The 19889-nt window shown below is 45.4% G+C and overlaps 1 long non-coding RNA gene across 1 annotated transcript; it reads right to left on the bottom strand.

Moving 5' to 3' along the window:
- Nucleotides 1–13681: 13681 nt before the first annotated feature.
- LOC119180974 (uncharacterized) lies at nucleotides 13682–18923 on the bottom strand. The gene is made up of 3 exons (XR_005111130.2): nucleotides 18767–18923; nucleotides 16447–16572; nucleotides 13682–13979 (listed from the first exon to the last, which is right to left on the bottom strand). It is a non-coding gene; the product is annotated as an uncharacterized LOC119180974 (long non-coding RNA).
- Nucleotides 18924–19889: the final 966 nt, after the last annotated feature.

Raw genomic sequence — 19889 nt, 5'->3', positions numbered from 1 at the left:
GAGACAAGAAGAGAGCAGAGTGGATTAGGGAACAAACGGGGCTTAAGGATATCATAGCTGAAATCAAGAAGAAGAAATGGACGTGGGCCGGGCATGTAGCACGTAGACAGGATAACCGCTGGCCATTAAGGGTGACTAACTGGATACCCAGAGAGGTCAAGCGTGTTAGAGGGAGACAGAAGGTTAGGTGGGCAGATGAGATTAAGAAGTTTGCGGGTACGAATTGACAGCAGCAAGCACAGGACCGAGTTAACTGGCGGAACAAGGGAGAGGCCTTTGTCCTGCAATGAACGTAGTCAGGCTGATGATGATGATGATAATCAGTGAGGTAAAGCTGCTGCTGACCACTTACGTCAAGCGGCACTTGGACCGAGGCTCGTGAGTGAACTGCATCGGGAGCTTGCTGCGGTGACTGGTGCAGCCGATGTCATCGCGGCGCGAGGCATGGCCGTGTAGACCGTCACCCCCGGATTTTCCGGGGGTGACGTGTAGACGTGGCGTACCACGTGGTGGTCCAAGGACCTCGAGCGGTTTAAACACACTTGCCATACTGTTTTTTTCTTGTCTGCCTGTCTGTCGGTAGAACTAAGGTCCCTAGACTTGTTTCATCTAGGGACCATAGGGAGACCATGACAACTGGCGACGAGAGATTAAGTCTGCGAGTCGGGCGCGGCAGAAAACACCCGCACCTGGATTCAACAAGGATGCCATCAGTGGGCAGATTGGAAGCCTTCGACGCAAGCACACAGGTGAGTGGCCGGAATATTACGAGCGTGTTTTGCTTTACTTCGCTGCGAACGATGTGAGCGAGGATAAAGAGACAGCAGTGGTCCTGACATGCAGCGGAGCCTCAACGTGTGTACTCGTTTCTACGGGACCTATACAGTCACTTACAAAACCAAGTGAATAAGCGACACTTGCCGCAATCTTCGCGGCCCTCGGTGCACACTTTAAACCCAATGCTTCTGAAGTGATCGGAGGTTTCAAGTTTTTTTTTTTTGTTTTTCTAGGAAGGTGTACGAAGGCGGCAGGCCATCGGCGACTACGTAGCTGCACTTAAGAAGCTAGTAGAGATAGGGAGTTTTAAAATAACGTTTGCAGGCACTGCGGGCGTTGCGGTCATGGCGGGCAACACATGAGCTTTAGTATAACGTTTGCCCCTCCAAGAGAACAATCTAGGGACTTTAGCTGCCCTGCAAACTCAAATGCACAAAAACTACACACAGCCTTTGCACCATGCAGCACTTCGCGGGCCTCGCGGGCCACGATCGCCGCACGCTATTTCGGATTTTCTGCGGGCGGGCCGCGAACGCAAACGCCGGCTCGCGCACGACACATGCGCAGTGGCCGTGACCGCACCGCATGGGCTCGCGGTGCGTTATTCTAAAACTCCCTAATGACTGCAGTATGCAGACACGTCTTCTGGAAAGTGCATGCAGTATTAGACGTGGAAACGGCGAAAAATCTTGCGCATGGCAATCGTGTGAAAAAGCTTGTGGCTTGCGCAGTATATGATGTCTCGATATGATCTGCGATGCATTTCGTGTGATTAGGAACAACCACCAACACCCAGGGGACCATGCACACAGACCTCGTCTTTGTCAGCTTCAGGCTAGACGACATACCACAAAGTGTAGCAATAAATAAGGTAAAACGAAATTCGGAACTCAACACGACATACCATCCATTTATGACCAATAAACCTTTTAAATAACTGTACACCGCTTTCAAAAAAAAAAACGGTGTAGAAAAGGGGAATTGGAAGCGTGCGATAAAAAAAAAAAAACGTAAACAGGGATTGTGTCGATTCGACATTTCGACATGCGGACTTGAGGAAGTCATGTACGTTTCTCGAAATGTCGGCTCGACACATCCCCTGTTAACAGATTTTTCATGTACACCGCTTTGTCGCTCATTTCTAAGAGTGAGTGGTCAATGTCACGCGTGATTTACGGTAACACCAAACGATCCCGCTGTTTTGTCCACTCATCATCATTCACTTCGTGGACATGCCGTGTTTGTTTTTTGTTTTGTAGTCTTTTCAAAGGTCAGTGACTTTTTCTTTTTATTCTATCACGTTACTTCCCGACCAGCAACAGCTTCCGCGAAAACCCCCGACTTCAACCGCAAGGCAGCTTGGTTTCTGAAATGCAAGGAAGAAAACGACTGTAAACGATGCTCGAGACACGTGACGCCATTCCTTTGCCGGCACCCGGAGGCGAAGGCACGCAGCACTGCGACAGACGCCCGGCTAGCACGGTGCCAGAGCTCGACTCCCCCGTCGAGTTGATAGGACGTCGCCTACGAAGGACAAGAGAGTCGGCGCCTGAGTCGACATGAGTCTGCAGTCGGCCTTGACGTCCAAGTGAGCGCATTGAGCTGTGTCGAGCCCACGGCGACTTCACACCGCGAGCCTCACAATATCGCTTGTTCCTCCCACGACTGTGCTGATACGCTGAATCATCATGAAAGAGAGAGAGAGAGAGAGAGAGCCAGTTTCTAACAGTGGAAGCTGTCGAAGCTATAGATGTAAAGTTTGAACACACTGTAAGCGAAACGCTCTCGTGGCAACTCCCACCGTCGTTCGCGTCTCTTTCCTCGTTCGTACGATAACTCTATCCCACCTTGGGCTCACGAATCTGGTCGCATAGTTTGTATGGTCGCGTCGTGGCGTCTACACCGCACATTTATAGGTCTGTAGACGCTCAACGGATTTCGCGCTTGACGGTCGCTCAATGCGCGGCGTCCTGCCTTCGAGGACCGCTCGCCGATCGGGGTTCCCGTCCGCGATTACCTCTAATCCTGTAATGCCCACGAATAGTTATGCCTTCAGAAAGATTGCGAGAGAACGCTGCCACTCTTCTTGTACAGTTCACTTCACAAAAAAAATATGAATGAAGTTTTGTTTGAGGCATGTAACTTAATCAGTAATGATTTGAAATGATTAGTTACTATTGTATTATATATAAGCCACTGTACCTTCCTCGTATGATGTCAAATCTGCAATATCTGCTTATCATGACACCTATAGTAGCTTTTAGTAGTTTTATTGGGGTATTTTATTCAAAGTATCAAATATGACACATGGGCATTGCAGGGCTAACCATTTCTTAATCTTTACTTTTCTCTCTAACTCTTAATCTCACCGTATCCCTCTTTATGTACAAAACTGCTGAGGTGTCCTACTTTGACGGAGACAGTTGTTGTTTTCCTCCAGACGTGGCTCACACCCCGCGTGGAGGAGATATAGAGACAGTTGCGGGGTGCTCTTTTATTTTCAATATTAGAAAAAAAAAACATTCTTTTTCCCCTCGCTTTGGCGCTGCTTCCTGAACTCCCGTTTTCGGGCTTGTCTTCTGCGTCTGCCTTGCCTTTCGGGGGCGATAGCACGTTCACGGTCGTTTTCATCCATGACAGAAACAGAATGTGTGGTCTCTAACGCGCTTACCCTTCACCGTCGCAAGCCACAGCTCAAAGTACACATAATGCCTCACAGGCGTGTAGCGGGTACCGCGCTTATCACCAGAATGACGAATGGCATAGAGGTATATCTATGCCATTCGTCATTCTGCTGATAAGCGAGGTACCTACTAGACGTCTGTGAGACACTGTGTACTTTGCGCTGTGGCTTCTCTATGTCATTCGTCATTCTGCTGATAAGCGAGGTAACCGCTACACGTCGGTGAGGCATTATGTGTACTTTCAGTTGTGGCTTCTCTATGCCATTCGTAATTCTGCTGATAAGCGAGGTACCTGCTACACATATGTGAGGCATTATGTGTACTTTGAGCTGTGGCTTACGACGGTGAAGGGTAAGTGCGTTACCCAGACCACACATTCTTTTTCTGCCATGGATGAAAACGACCGGCACCCACTACGGTGCCGAATGGCACCGTAGTGGGTGCGTCCCGACTTCATGAATGTTAAGGTAGGTGTATAGTGGGTACTTTGCAGGTGCTATGCCGGACAACGGACAGCACATAACGGAAAGGCCTAGGCCCTAAGATGCTTTACCTTAAAAAGAAAAAAAAGAGGAGGAGGAGACTGGTAACGAACTTCTTCCTGTTCCTGTTTCCTGTTCCTGTTCGCGTTGATCCTGTTCTGCGCTGCTGCTCACGGGTTGGAACGGCTTGAACGACGGGCGGCGGGATTGCACTTGAGTTTAACGTTTGCTTCTTTGTTGTTTTAGTGATTTTTCAGAAGTTGTTTGTGGTTTGTGCCATATGATTTTCTGAGTTCAAGCGACTCAGGCTATCTAGATGTCGGTTTCTTCGCCTGGCCAAGGGCCTTCTCCTTGGCTAGCATCTATACCGGTCAAGGATTGGCCAATTGATTCTTTTCTTTGCAGTGGGGTTATTAACGTCCCCGTGGCTTTGGTACCGACCAATGGAGGTACGATACTTATGAAGAACCCGAAGATGATTCAAATGGAGCTTCGGAAAGCCACAACACACTTTCAAAAGATCACTGAGGTCCGGCATTTCGGTCGTGGTGGTATTTTGTGCTGCTCTGCCGATCAGGAGTGCGTCCGAGAGCTTCTCAACTGTTCCGAATTTGCAGCACAGCCGGTGAGCCCGTTTATTCCAGCGCATCTGGCATGTTCGAAAGGCATAGTCCGCGGTGTAGATACGAGCCTGACCCCTGCAGAAATTCTTGAGTTATTTTCAGTAGCAGGTGCAGTGTCAGTATACAGGTGCACGCGTCTGGTTGACAATAAAAAATCACCTACCGAATCGGTCATAGTAACCTTTGCGGGAACGATAAGATTATCTGAAATTAAAGCTTGGCCTCTTATCTATAAGGTAGAGCCTCTATCCCCTAAGCCACTGCAGTGCTTGAATTGTTGGAGATATGGCCACAGCGTGAAAGGGTGCAGATCAACTGCCAGATGTCGACTATGCGGAGAAAATCACGACAGCCGTAAGTGCAACTCGACGGAAGAGAAGTGCTGTTTATGTCATGAGGCGCATCCTGCAGACTCTTCAGATTGTGAGGCGAAAGAGTGAGAAGTTAAGCTGTTGGAAATTGTGGAACGCAGGCGTTGCTCCCGGAGGAAAGCTGTGACTGAATTACAAGAACGCTCGAAAGGTTACGCAAGCGTAACAGCACGACACACCACTGCTATGGATGCATCGTTAGCAAAATATATAGCAGAGGCTGTAGAGAAGGCAACGGAAAAGGCGATGGAGCGTCTTGCCAGCAGTATTATTGGAGTCGTGGCTGAATTGTTAACATCTCAGTTGACCCAAATCATTGCTTCAGTGTCTATGAAAAATCAGACTTCACAGGATTTGGAGGTTTCAAATTGTGCCGGGACAGAAAGTCCGATAGCTCCTACACGATGCTCATCTCCTAAAGCAGGACCCTCCAATAAGATACTGCGGACAGATCTAGAAACCGTATCAGATGACACTGATGAATTCACAGATATGGATGCGGAATCTCATAATTTCTTGAAGCGCGCCAGATCTCCCCTATCGAAAAAGTCTTCACAGAAATCAAAATCTAAAAAGTTCCTGTCAAAGAAAGACGTTTTGGAGAACCTCTCCAAAAAAGACTTTTTGAAGAAAGATCTTTTGGATCAAGCAGTCTCTGCGGCGGGTTTATAGAATCAAAATAGGCTCCTTAAAAGTATTACAGTGGAATTGTCGATCAATAGGGTCGGCTACCACAGATTTATTGTGTATTTCTTCGCAAATTTCCCCAGATATTATTACTTTACAAGAAACTTGGCTTACAAACGGACAAAAATTTTACCTAAAAAATTATCGCTTATTTCGTTTAGACAGACCTAGCAGAGGTGGTGGACTTGCCATTTTTATATCAACTAAATTTAGTCATAGAGCGAAGATTAACTACCTGTGCATGGATTCTAACTATGAAATTATGGTATTAGACATCACTCTGCCAGGCTGTTCCCCTTTTTCTTTTGTTAACGCATACTTTCCGGTAGGAGTACAGGACACAAGATGCTTAGATGCAATGTTAGCTTCCTGCAGGAAGGGTGTAATATTAACTGGTGACTTTAATTCATACCACGTGTCTTGGGGTTTCAAGACTGATGTAAATGGAAGACGCTTGTGGGAATGGACTGTTGATAATAACTTATCTTGTGCAAATTTCCCCACTGTTACGTTTAGTAGGAGACAATCAAAGTCGGCGATAGATCTGACCTTTTGCAGCTCCTCACTAAACATTTCGTCGTGGAAAACATTAGATTGCGCAACAAACAGTGACCACCTTCCTATTAGCTTTGATATTAACTTTCCCGGAATATTTTTAACTGGTAAAATTGGCTCGTTTGTAAATTATGAGCGCTTACAAAAAGACTTGAAGCCCACTTTGGTTCTTCGCAAGGACATGCAGGAAGACATTCGGGCTATGAGTCTGTGTGCGGTACTGAAAAGAGCAATAAAAAAGTCAACTTTTTCAATAACTTCAGGCACAGGCGGGTCGTTTAGCCCATGGTGGAACGCTGATTGTACAAGGGGGTATAGAAAACGAAAAGCGGCGTGGAAGCAACTTATCCACAACCAATGCCCAAAAAACTGGTGTGACTATAAATACGTGGCAGCAGATTTTAAACGCACAGTACGCAAAGCAAAAGATGACTATGACACTAACAAATTTAGCTATCTTTCAAAACCATACAACAGAAAGGCGCTTTTTAGATTTTTGCGTTCCAGAAAAATGATACCACCATCAGACAATACTGATTCTTCAATTCTATCGCCTAGCGAACTCACTGAAATCTTAGAAAATGTTGCTAAAGGATTAGAAGAAAGATTCAGATCAACAATGCCAAGACACATAGTAAAGCCAATTGCAGGGGAGGAGTTCAACGAGGTGACATTAGCGGAACTAGCGGGTGTAGTGAGGCACTTACCTCCTACAGCACCTGGACCAGATGGAGTAACTTCAGCGATGATAAAAGTACTATATGACATTTCCCCACATGAACTCTGTAATATGGTTAATTACTCTTTGAAAACTTCTTGGATACCGGCGGATTGGAAACTTTCCAAAATAATTCCGATACTTAAAAAACAGGGGCTTGGGTATACACTTGACAATGTGAGGCCAATTTCTCTTACATCTAATTTGGTTAAACTAACTGAAAGAGTTTTGAATGCACGTGTGATAAAATACATTGAGGAGAAATCAATATTGAACCCCAGTCAAATTGGTTTTAAATCGGGATGCTCCATATGGTGTGCGCACGCGGATTTGGAGAGTCGTATACAGTTGGCTAGGCGTAGAAGAGAGTATTGTGCATTAGTTACTCTAGATTTGGCCAAGGCGTATGACAAAGTGGAGCATAAAATACTAATAGAGCAGATGGAAAGGTCACATTTACCAAAATACATGACATCATGGGTAGCAGAGTTTTTAAGGGAGAGAGAGTTTTATTGCTTTCAAAGGGGTTGTTTTTCTAACAGATATCGACAATACCGTGGCGTACCACAAGGTGCAGTGCTCTCACCGGTGTTGTTTAACATCTTCCTCAGTTCGATTCCAACACATAGCGATATTCATTTATATCTTTACGCAGATGACATTGCTTTCTTTGCGACAAACAGTGATCTGCAATTACTTTATCAGACATTACAGAATTACCTAAACATGATAGAGGAATGGCTTCAAAAAATTGGAATGTCTCTAAATGTAAACAAAAGCGCGCTTCTAGCGTTCTCGTTCAGGGATCCTGTTAACATCTCCTTGATGTATGGCACAGAGCAGATTCCCCAGGTGGATTCACTTAAATACTTAGGCATCATATATAACAGCTCGTTAAATTGGAAAAGCCACATCGATCACATTGCGTCCAAAGCAACACGAGCCATGGGGTGGTTACGCAAGCTCAGCAACATAAAAAGGAGGTTGCGAAGAAATACATTGGTAATGGTCTATAAAATGTACATTCGTCCTATCATGAAATTCGGCTGCGTCTTATTTTCGGGCAGTGCGACATATAAAATGAGACCGCTAATACTATTAGAAAGGGAGGCCTTACGACTGTGCCTTGGACTGCCCAAGTTTGTTGCTAACAACGTGCTATACATGGAAGCGCGTCTACCGTCATTGTTAAATAGATTCAAAATGCTTACTATCCAAACATTTTTAAAACTATACACTGTGCCCCAGAGAGCATCCTTTTATGCTTTTATTAAAGAACCAAGTTTATTTTTTGAAACTTGGTGGTCACGATTCCACTGCCCACAGATCTTGTTCGTTCAAGCGCTGCTAGAACCACTGAACGTCAAAATAAAACATATTTTCACAACAAGAGACGTTAACTTAGATCTTATGATAGAATTTGAGAATATTTATCCCTCTAACGCAAAGCAAATGCCATTTCAATATTTAAATGACCGGCTGCAGGATTACTTGGCGCATTTGAACTTGAACAACATAATTGCGACCGATGCATCCGTATCAAATGAAAAGGCTGGGGCAGGTATCTTCTCACGTTCCCTTGACTGGTCCTTTTCGGTTAGACTCCCAGATTACACACCAATATTCATGGCAGAATTATTTGCTATTGTACTGGCACTACGGAAACTTCCTTTGGGCGAATCGGAAGCAGTCGTAATTACAGATTCTTTTTCAGTATGTGCTGCTCTGTCTTCAGGAGCCAACTTAACACTTATGCACATGTTTCGACAACTCATACCGACAAACTTGAAAAAACTGCAGCTCTTATGGGTACCAGGTCATCGTGGCATATATCTCAATGAGATGGCGGATGCACTAGCCACAGTATCTCTTAGCGGTCCCATTATCCCGATTTTGCCTGATACGGCTTACGCGACAGCAATAAGGTTTAGAAACCTCTGTTTGCATGAATACGACTGCTACTCATTGGATAAATATCGAGATTTCGCACATCTAAGATGCCGCTGGAATAGACAGTGGTGTGCAACACGGCACTTGGAAGTTACTTTTACAAGATTGCGTTGCAGAATTCCTCAACTGAATTATTATTTGCATAAAGTTGGTCTAAAGGCGTCACCTTTATGTCAGACTTGCCAAAAAATGGAAACGATAGATCACTTCTTTTTGTTCTGTCGCCGGTATTCTCATCAGCGGAAAAGATACCTGGTAGCTCCACTTGAAAAATTGGGATTAGAATTAAATGTGGCAGTAATTTTGTCGTTTGGCAGCATTAAATTCGGTTATAGCCACAGGGACGTCTGCTCTGCGGTATTTGAATACATAATTGAAACAAAGCGATTGCCATGTTAATCTGCCTATATATGTATGTATATGTGTGTGTGTGTGTGTATGTATATATATATATATATATATAGACCCACCATTACCTCTGTCTCAAATCGCATCTGATGGCCTGCATCGCTCCCTGCTCAGATATACTCCTTTTTCGATTTTCTGCTTTCCTTTCTATATTTTTTTTAGCCCAAAATTACGTTTTCTTTGAAAAACCATTAGCCTTTTAGTTAAGATCCTGCCGCCCGGTTCTTGGCCGATCCCCCTTTGTGGGTGTGCGCCAGAGTGTCAAGGATCATCATCATCATCATCATCATCATCATCTTCCTGATACGGCAATGGCCCCAGATTTTTTTTTGATTGTTTTGTTTCTCTGTCCAGAACTACTTTTGCGAGCTTTTCGCGAAGCATTCACTCTCGCACTTCGTGTAGCAACTTGACTAAAGGTGGTTGGTTTTATACGAACATGACTTGAACATAAACCAAGGTTTAGTTTTGGTATGAGTTGAATTTCGGGTCACTTTCGCTGCCGACAGCGTAGCCTCGATTAGGCTGTAGGTCCGCTTTGTGTTGACAGAGTGAGCGAATCGAAAAGAAAAAAAGTGTCGCATCGCTGCTTGGGCCACTTGAGACCATTCTACGCGCTTCCCGCACAGCCGCAACTCACGTGCCGGGACACCTACCGCACGCAAGCGGGAGATAAATAAGCCGATTGGCGACGCTGCGGAAGGTGAAAGAGCGTCGCCAATGGGCTTATTTGTCCCCGCTTGCGTGCGGTAGGGGTCCCGGCACGTGAGTTGCGGCTGTGCGGGAAGCGCGTGGAACGGCCCTTGAGAATGTTTACTATATCGACAACAATAACTGGTCGCGGGACTGAGTTTGCACGTGCCACGCAGGCGCAAGACGACAGGCCTCCGCAGGCCTGGCGTGGGCTTCAAGAACCTACCGGCCGAAGAGAAAGCCATGTCCAGGGAAGAAGAAGGTAATGATATTTCCACGTCCAAACAATATTGCCAGCGTTAAAAAAAAGTATATCATTCCGGCAATTCACGTGCTAAAGCGCACCGATAAGACCGTGAGGCACGCTGTAGTGACGCAAACCTTACAACGGATCGATAAGGAAACTGAATGAAAAAAAAATAAGTGTCTTTAGATAGTGGTGGGCAACACCGATAAAACAATCTTCAACCCTGCAACGTCACCTATGGCTTCTGATGGCAAGCAGTGGCGGGAACTTAGGGGCGGATCCAGCCACTCATTTTAGAGGGGGCGGTCGCCTAAAGTAAAACGGGAGAAGGAGGTCGTGGTCGAACTCTTTTTTTTTGTTTTTACTAGCAGAAAAACCCCTTCGCTGCATATTGTTAATGTGTGCTCACAGTGATTTCACTAATTTGTCCTAATTAGTGGTAGGAGGTGGACTGCGATTACTGAATAGAGGTGGGCTGCTGACAAAAAGTTAGGGGGGGGGGGGGGGGGCGATCGCCCCCACCCCACTTCTGGATCCGTCACTGCGTGAATTGAACTCGCTCAGTATTACCCGAGTGACAACCCTGCAGGTGTGAATATTCAGCCGGTGGTCTTACTGTCAACCCGAAGGTCGTGGAATCGAATCCCGACCGGTCACGACGGTCGCTTTTCTATGAACGCTCGAAGCCAATTTACTTACACTTAGGTGCACGTTAGATAATGTCAGATAGTGATCACTTCCAGAACTCTCCACATACGGCGGCCCTCGTAATCATATCGTGGTTTTGGGACGAATAATTACATTCCACTGATCTAATCACTTCCTTTTCAATATAATGAGCCAAACGTTTTAATCCTCCTGTTTCGAGACTACGGTCAGTGACGCGTTCTGCCCGACACTTATTATTAACTGAATATGTTAATGTTAAGCTTAGTGAGAAAATTCATATTACCGGCCAAAACGTTGGCAAGTAACGAAGTGAAGTTGTGTGTTGTTTGTGCTATATAACGCACATCTACAAAGCGATAAGACATGCTGTTTCCACCAGTGGCAGCAGTTGCAAAGCCGTGTCGTAATTTTATCGAGTGACACGTCATGAAATGACGCTAAACATATGTATAAATGTTGCGCGCACATATATATCTTGAAGAGTTTCAGATGTTTATATAACCAGTCATATGCACTTGCGCAACGATGCCAACAGGAACACGAGTATTAGAAACACCAGAAGCGATAAGCTGATATGAAGCGTTGGTGCTCGCGAGGGTGGCAGCCCTTGACACTGCTACATAAATCAACTTCAGCGTATGGTACCTAACTACAATTTACGTTAGCCCGACGTGACGGCTGTATCATAGGAGTATTATGTAATGTGTTATAAAACTGATAAGCACTGCAGCCGCATTTGACGTTTCACGAACATTAGTGTCTACTTGAAAAGGAGTTCCGAGACGTGGTGCGACTTTGTGGCAGCATGCTTAATTGCCACACTGAATGCTTGGGTCCGATTCCTGCTGAGACCCTGATTATTCTTTGTATTCATTGGGTCAACGCTGCCGATGTCAGGATTTTTTTTTAACGGTCACTAGTTAAAATTGTTTATGTGTGTTCTCGTCGTTCCTGGTTCGATTTTAAATGTTAACCACCTGCGGCACATACCCTTCCGCGGTTATATATCACTGTCTGGCGGGAAGTGTTTGACGACGTACGCGACGGGAATGTGACATTATCCAGGTCTTGACCAGCGCGTCGTATATTCATCAAGCCGTCTTAACCTCCCGTAGTAATTTTGGTTCCCGCCAAGGGGGTGATCCCGAGAGCACCCAGGCGTAATCGGCTAGATTGATAAGCAGACAGACGCCAAAAGTGCTTGCAGTTCGCAAAGAAATATCGCATTAAAAAAAAAAAAAAAAACGTTGGCCGCTTATCTGCGTGCCTCGCTGAAAATGTCGTCGCAAAATGATAGGCTTCCGCCGACCGTACTACAAGAGTCCTGGTCTCATCCACGGCTAGCCATGATGCTATTCTCGTATACCACTTTCCTCCTGACATAATGCGACGGAGGTTTGTTTGAACAGACTTAATCTCACCGCATTATCACTGCTGGCATGCTATGTGTTCGTACCTCTACGACAGGATAGCCATGTTTTGGTCGCGTTTGGTACTGTATGGCACGATTGTTTACAAAGAACTATATGAGACATGAATGTACTTTATTTCGTGGAAGGCTCAAAGGCTGTGCGCATGTACTATACTGGTGCGCCGAAGTAGATGCCTGCCAAAGTAGGCAGCACCATTTCATCCGCAGAGCGTCCCATTTTCAACGCAGCCTAAGAAACACTAGGGTCCTTAGAATTATGTCCCCATGTATTTTCTAGTAAAAGAACACGCCTCTTGGTACTTACGTATTGATGTTGCGCCTCAGATATGCGTAGTACTTGCTTTTTGATTGCCAATGTTTACGAGTATGAACGCAGCCACCAGATCAAGATGGCTTTCATTCCCACCGTGCCCTCATTTGCAGAGAAGCATAGGAGATTCTTGAAGCTCCGTCACGAACACTACCACAACGAGTACATCAAGGGGAAGAATGTGCCCCCGCCGGAGGACGACGACGACGATGGCCAGCCTTCACCCAGGGAGGGCGCCTCGCCGTCCGCCAAGAAGTGAACACAGCGGCCCGGCAGGTGCACAAAGGACCGAGTGGCCCGTCCCCCACACATTGCGACTGAGGAACTTTTTTCTTGTCAGCTTTTCTTGTTCTTGTAAATAGACCTTTCTTCTTCCATTTGTTCCCGCATTTTCCCTTTTATTCCGTTATTGGTTTGACATTCATATTCATTAAAACGTTTTTACCGAAAGCCGCAAACTGCCCTAATGTACTTCAGAATTCATTTCGTTATTTCAATTTTGTTTATTCCTGTAGCAAGCGATTTCTTCCTCATCCATACAAAAAATAGAAAAAAAAGGAGACTCTTAAGCTTTTAAGAGCTGAACTCGATGGCGATATTCTGTTCAGAGTGCATACTTCGTTGATAGCGTTAAAGAGCTCGTTTTGCAGAAATTTCGCAGAGCTCGTTTCGCCCCCCCCCCCCCATTCTTTTATGCTTCCCCGCATAACACCTCCGCATTGCGGTGGAGCTTGCATATTTCCCCATCTTCATAAGATAACTGTAAAGCTTTTGTTGCAGTTTTTTACGACATATGCATGCTTTTGCCAAGCTTACAAGCATAGCTAAAAGCAGGCTGGATGCAGACGCAGACCGCACAAGATACTGACAAGCTTTCGCGAATGTAAATCGTGTGGCCTTTAGATCAAGAATTCTGTGCCAGGGAGAAATAAAAAGGCCCCTACACCACGCTGCATGTTGTTGCAGCAAGGGGTAGTGTTCCCTCTCACAGTGTTCCTGTGAGAGTGACTTCTGTGGATTGCGGCTAGAGCAGTTTGTCATACAGCCTGCAAAAACGCATGAAGTAAGCAGCAACTAGGTTCGCAAACAGATTTAATGGTTCCTGAACAACATTTTCAGTGAGAGAGCTTTTGATTTTCGTTTATGCGTGCTTGTCAATCTACAGCCAAGGACACTAAGTTGCCAGTTCCCCAGAGAGGCCATCAGGTCAGAACAACAAAGCCAAGGAGCACTGGAAGCTTTCAGTACCTAGGGAGGGAGACCACCTGGGAACACTTCGAAAGCTGATGACATCAGCCAGCGGCCATGAATCATGCTTCACAGGAGATCTGCCGCAAGTCAGTGTCCATACGGATCAAGAGCCATTTTTTATCCTGGGGAATAGAAAGGAAAGAAAAGATATCATGCAAATCTATGTGAAGCAAAGCTTAAAGGAACACTCAGGGTATTAAGTCTAAAAGTGAGGTTTCCAACTTTGCATTACATATGATTGCACAACATAGCACTTTTTTTTTTTTGGAGTGAAGCTTTTTAGGCCCACACACCCCACTGTCGAAATTCCCCACTGCAGCACCCCTCGCACCCCTCTCCCACCAGTCTCCCTCTCTTTTCCTCCTCTCTGCCATCTCTTCTCAAACTGGCAAAAAACTATTGCTTCGGCATAATTGTGCGTCGGTCTGTCACTTTGTAAATTCCAAAGTGTATTAAGCGAACGCCTGTGCCCATTGAGATGAGGTCGGTCAAAATGGAACGCGATGCGGGCGTCTCCCTTGCATGATTGGACACGCTGGGCACTGTGATGTTACGCAAGAAGAGCGTGAGAGCTGTAAAGTCCGACGCAAGGTACACACGACGTCACCAGAGTTTGTCAGCGCGCAGTGGCAGCCACCTGACACCGTCATAAGCATTTAATAAATATTTCATAAACATTTCGTAATCGTCCGAGGAGCTTCGCTCCATCGTCAAAATTCAATTCGTGGATTGGCTGCCAATTTTTTTCTCTCTCTCTCTCTCTCTCTCCATTCTGGAGCAACTTAGCTGTAATGGTTTGTTTCAATCATGAAGGGCATTCTCAGTTCTGTCACTATGGCCCATAACGTTTTCCATGTTGCGAGTCTCTGCTAACACAGTCTCTCACTCGCCATTCTGGAGAAACTTGGCTGTAATGGTTTGTTTCAATCATGAAGGGCATTCTCAGTTCTGTCACTATGGCCCGTAACGTTTTCCATGTTGCGAGTCTCTGCTAACACAGTCTAGCCATATGTCAGCCCCTTTAACCACTAGTGGGCCCACCGTTTCGCATACATACCAGCCCAGGGACTTCTGAAATCAGGAGATATGCCACAGGGAGAGAGGAGATAAAGCAGCAAAAAAAGGAAAAAAAAGCTTGATCATCAGAATCGTCCTCATCTCAAATGATCACTTCGAGAGTTTTTGAAGGGACACTTTCTTACGACACTCTTTTTTGGAAACAACCAGAAATTACTGCAGATTAATAGTCGAGGTTCCTGTGGACATTCAAAACAAATACAGCACTGCACGGCACACAGGATTTGTACTGCAATTTCACGGACAGCTGAAAATGGCTCGCTCTACTCTCGGCAAAGCGAGACAGACTTGTCAAACTGCTGATTTCATAAACATGGACACATTCCCGGTAATATTCATACTGGTAGTTCCAAGCTAAATAGACAACAGATATATATTTCTCACTCCAGAAACTGCAGAGTAAGCCTTAAGTGCTTCTGGATGTACTCGCTGAGCTTGGCCGTAATTTAGAACAATCATAATGCAGCTAGAAGTGCCTGTGTGCTGCCTGGTTACCAGATGTATGAAGGGGATACTATACGCCGAGTACTATACAACAGTGGTCTCTTCATTACGCGTGATCATACTGGTACTGTAGGTTTTCTTTCCGCTCCACTTTTATTTTAATTAGGTAGGCAGTTTACCAGGAAAGTCATGATTGATTGATTGATATGTGGAGTTTAACGTCCCAAAACAATCATATGATTATGAGAGACACTAGTGGAGGCCTCCAGAAATTTATACCACCTGGGGTTCTTTAAAGTGCACCCAAATCTGAGCACATGGGCCTACAGCCTTTCCGCCCCCTTCGAAAATGCAGCCGCTGCAGCCGGAATTCGATCCCCAACCTGCGGGTCAGCAGTCGAGTACCATAGCCACTAGACCGCTGCGGCGGGGCAAGGGCATAGTGTTGAACTGTGTTTAATCTTCACTAAGCGTTTTGAGAAACTAACCATTGAGCAGCCACTAGGACATGTTGGGTTTCACAAGCTTCTTTTGACAGCATACTGCATTTGTTTTTTCGAAAAACCAGAGTAATGACAATATGCATGCCAGGACTGTAGCCCCAGCCCCTCCCCCCCCACCTGCTCCCACTCCAAAATTCAGATGGAGGGGGGTGCTTCACCAAGGACAAATATTTTTAAGACTTTCAGCCAGTGCCCCCCCTCGCCCCCCAAAAAATTCCTGGCTACAGGCCTAGTGCACGCATATTTCTTCACCTTGTGTGATGTAGTGAGAAGAAAATGGCACTAAAATGTGCACAGAATGTCCTCAGAAAATCGCACACCTCCCAAAAAAGTAGCCACTGCGTGCCACAACGGCAAAAGACACGGTTGAGCACAATGTGATTAGAGCGTCAGCGCGCCTCCACAAACTACGCAGCTGCAGCATACCGATGCCCCCACACTCTCACAATTTAACCCTTAGTGTGAAACGACAAATACATAACGTAAACAAGAGCATCTTTAATTTAACACTTATCAAGCAGAATTGACAAGTTCTTACGCATTGTACACAATATGAAGCACTCACCTTAGTTACATTTTACATTAGCCAAGCGAAAATACGTCGTTCAAGCAAAAATACGTCGATGGTGCATCTTGTAAATCCCTGAAGAGAAACAGGTGTGCGTGCATTTTGGAGGGCCTGAAAGAGTGACTGCAAAATACAGAAACAAAGCAGAATATTAAAAAAAAAGCAATAACTTGAGGAATGTTGTTTATCACGTAAGTTGCCCCTTTTCGCGAACTGGTTTTAGTGCCCAAACATTAATTCACTCCACATCATAAAATAAGGCCCCCAAAGACTAGGCACAACAAAACTTCACTTTTTTATATTATTGTTGGTACTGTACATTAGCTAAGCAATACTGGCAAAGCTAGTAATTCTACAGTTTTCTTGTTATCAGGTTTTAAAAACACGCAAGCAGACAAGAGCAGCTGGTGGTATTTGATGCAACCGAAGTTCATGCGAACTGCTTCAGAGATAGCAGTTTATATGCCACTTCATTTCAAAGGTGGCATCAAAGAGCCATGCGTTCCAAGCTATGTTCTTGTCATGGGTCATTTCCAGCAAATAATAATATTGGTGGCATACTACTTAGGCTTCAAAAACAGATATCTCAGCCAGCTTTCCACGGAACACTTAGGAGATACCAATAAGTTTATCCTAACGATAATGCTACACAATCGAACCAACGTGACTTTTTACAATAGTACAAGTGAATGATGCTCGACAAACAAGAACATTGCACAAACAATTTTAACCCTTCGAGTGTTTTGCATACATGCAACAGTGGTTTTCTGTCTCGTTGGGTCGCTGCCGTACGGGTAAGTTTCTGACCCTCTGCTTGAAATTTCATGCCATAATGACGATGCATGCCCACTGGGAATTGGCGCTGCCCCATGATAGGATTTACAAGTGTTGGAAATGATTGTGTTGCCTCCTTACGTGGATAAACAAAGCTAATTTCAAGTGGCACAGTCAGTGGCAATGTTGATACGCAATGCCATTCTATGGTTTTAGTTTCACCACGCGATCGTAAAGACTCGGTAGGCAATCGTTGCGCCAGGACATGTATGAGACGACCAATGAACTGATTGGTGCCATTGGTGGATGCAGCCCAGGAAGGTTTACTTGACAGCTTCTGGCACTAACTACATGGTGATTCTGCAGGCACGATGCTCTAGCTGCTCCGAGATTGCCGATGTATTCAGTTGGTACGCTACCTCTCGCCCTTTGATTGCAAGCTGCCTCGGCATCTGGCGACTCCGAGCCAGAGGACCAGGGCGGCCAACAGAATATGCCATTAGAAAGACTGTGACATTTTTTGCTGGGAACCCACTTTCTGTGCTAGAGCACGGCTCTCGTATGTTGCTTGTTGCCACCATTGAACACCATGGGCAGCATGAAAGCAAGCAAAAGCCTCTGTGCCCACGTGGCCAGTGTTGGCACAGCGGCCGCACTCGCCACTGGACAGTGCGGGTACACCTTTCTCACTGGTAACCTAGAAACTGGTTACGGTACCATGGTTAGTGTCCCATAGAATGCTTCTTTTTAAAATGGCGATTTGGCACAGTGAATCAAGACTCCCTATTCACATATTTTTAATGCCACAAAGGATAATTAAAAGCACTCAAATTTTCACTTGCAGCCGCACACAAAAGCAGACACATACACAACACACACAGAGACTCTTGATACGTCTACCACACAAAGGGCACAGAACGTTTACACAGAGGGGTCTGAACTGAAATACAGATAGAATTAATTGGTTTGGGCGGTCTTACGCGCCACAACTTTGATATGTGTTTATTCTAACGACACAGGGCGCACAAATACGGACGCAGGAAGGATGTGTGGCATGCTGACCTCTTTCTTGTTTGTTTACACGCTAGTTGTCTGTTGTCCTAGGCTTTCTGTGGTTATGAACCTAGATATGTAGCAAGGAAATACATTTCGACCCCCCGAGAGTTGCACCTATGTCTCAGTACAAGGATCTAATTCGTTTTGCCACCCGTCGAAAAGCGGCCATCATGGCTCGGTTCGAGACTGCGTCCTTGAGATAACCAGCAAAGGCGGACATAAGAACGGCTGCCCGTTTCTTTCACTCGTGCTTCGCAGTTTTTCTGATATTGCAACAATTAGCACTCCAAACAAAAGCACGATTGCTCTGCGGAATACAGAACCGTTTTGTACGCTAGACGTTCGCGATGAATCCGTCAATCCGTGAGGCGGTTTCCAAGTTATCTACATCGAGCAGCATTCTTACCAGCAGATAACAGCTGCGAGTGCGCACTTCACACAGACATCGCATGGTAAGCATTTAGAAGAAAACGTGGCATCTCCTTACCTAATCCTTGGGTGACACATTCATGACTTTGTATGAAGTAAGGACATGTTTGGCGTGCACTTTAGCGTGGAGCAGCGCTCCACGCCCGTCAACGTGGTGCTACGGCGGCCATGAAGAATCTTACAATGGATTTGACTGGATTTGGCTCATGTGGGAATAAATGATGATGATGACACTTGTTATTAGTTTTGTACATGACCATGTTTTGAAAATGTCATTAGAGTGTATTAAAACTATAATGTCGTTTTTACTTTGGACTGAAAATTCTGTTACAAATGCAGCAAATCTAACAAAAGTTTTAGTTGTCTAAGCCGTGGTATCTGCGGCCAATTGTTTCACCGTCATCATCATAATTCAACAACAACACGTGATTAGAGTGTACTAGAACAAGGGGAGTGCCCGGACCGGCCGCAGCACCAATGCATTAAAAGTGAAGCCCAAACGGGGTCAAATCCGCTAGTGGCGCTGCGATCGGTAGTCTGTGACCTGTCGTCGTTTTAAGAGCCGTGCGCAGCTCCGCCGAAGTGGTCGAGGGGTAGAATGCTCGCATACCACTAAAAAGACCCAGGTTCGAATCACCGCTGTGACCATAGATTTTTTTTTTAATTTCACGTGTACAACTGTATTGTTTGGCTTTTTTTTTAAATATGCCTTCAGTTTCTACATATTGCTACAAAACATTACGCGAGATATGAAGTAAAGGAGAAAAAAACTTGACAGCAAGCGCATTTATTTGCAGCGCCACCGCACGGGATTCAACGAAAACTTAAAAGCATAGCTTGCGAGATTTTAGCGAATAAAAGAGAGACGGTGTGCTTTCACTCGCCTGCGGTCGCCGCCCACTGGCTCGCTTAAAAAAAGAAAAAGAAAAACTGAAAGTAAACGATTTTCAGTCGGCGGGAAGTCGCGAAGGTTTGAATACTGGTAAAGCAGCGATGTTCTGTCTGCTCGAGTAAAGCGATCACGAGGTGTGCGGAAAGAGGTGAACGTGTTGATATTTTGGATACATATGTAGTATTCCTGTACAACTGATATTGCGAACATATATCTTATAATTATGGCCGCCCTCAGCGAAAATAAATGATGCAAACCAATGCTTGTGTTTTGCGGGCGCATCTATATG

This window comes from Rhipicephalus microplus, chromosome 10 (assembly GCF_043290135.1).
Source record: "Rhipicephalus microplus isolate Deutch F79 chromosome 10, USDA_Rmic, whole genome shotgun sequence".
NCBI classification, from domain to species: Eukaryota; Metazoa; Arthropoda; class Arachnida; order Ixodida; family Ixodidae; genus Rhipicephalus; species Rhipicephalus microplus.
Note: the sequence above shows the minus strand (reverse complement) of the source record. Positions and strands in the feature narration are given on the sequence as shown.